Source organism: Primulina huaijiensis, chromosome 1 (genome assembly GCF_012295235.1).
Source record: "Primulina huaijiensis isolate GDHJ02 chromosome 1, ASM1229523v2, whole genome shotgun sequence".
Lineage (NCBI taxonomy): Eukaryota > Viridiplantae > Streptophyta > Magnoliopsida > Lamiales > Gesneriaceae > Primulina > Primulina huaijiensis.
In genome coordinates, this window is record NC_133306.1 from 5,735,892 (window position 1) to 5,737,102 (window position 1,211).

A 1,211-nucleotide genomic window follows, 5' to 3' on the forward strand; every position below is an offset into this window, starting at 1 on the left:
GTATGTTCTGTGGTTGCAGTTTTGACTGATCTTTCACATCAGTAAAGATTTTTTTTGATATCTTTTTATTAAAACGATATTATTTTGTCCAGTCTACTAAACTGTTGTATACATAATGACGGGACAGATACGAGATAACAAAATTCAATTGAAGCAATTTTATGCTGTGAGAAATAAATATACAAGCAGTTTTAAGAAAAATGAATTGTTTGGCGGCTATTGGAGATAGCCCAGTGGAAATAACGAACGATGGAAAGTTGAATGGTATGAATGATAATGATATTGCCAATTTACACTTAGCTATAACAGACGAAATACTGTCAAGTATCTCTAAGATAAAAACAACAAAATTTATCTGAGATACTCTAACAAAGATGTATGAGGTCAAGCCACTAAATAACAAGATTTTTCCAGAGAGAAAGATTATACTCTTCGGATTGTGGAATTCTCATCGATGACCGATCATATTAACACACTAAATATTCTATTTGCCCAACTCACTTTAATAGGGCATAAAATAGAGTAAAATGAAGGTGCAGTGCTTCTACTTCAAAGTCTACCAGATTAATATGATTAAATTATCATCAACTTAACCAACAATATTCTTATGAGCTCTCTAAAATTCGATGATATCTTAACTGCGGTTCTCGGAAAAGAAATCCGGCGCAAGAATAAGGAAGATAGATTGGTAACTTCGAAGTAGACATAGGTTTTACCAATGATAAGAGGAATATTTATGGACCGAGACTCGAGTGGGAGCTAAAGACGAGGTAGATAAAAGTCACGAAGTAAGAAGAAAAATATTTACTGCTTTAAATGTAACGCTAAAAGACAATTCAAGAAAGAGTGTACGAGTATCGATAAGAATTCTCAAGGAAATGTGGTCAGTACTTCAGGCAGTGGTGAAATATTATTCAGCGAAGCGGAAAAAATTACAGAAGGCAAACACAAATTTTGTGACACGTGGATTATGGATTCAGGAGCGACGTGGTACATAGCGTCTCAAAGAGAATGATTTGATCATTATGAAATAGTATCGAGAGAATCTGTATTCATGAGAATGATCATGCCTGGGAAACCATTGGGGTCAGTACTATCAAAATAAAAATATTTGATAGAACCATTCACACCATATAGGAGGTATGACATGTGAAAGGACTGATGAAAAATCTTTTCTCCTTGGGAACAATTGGATGATATCGGGTAAAAAA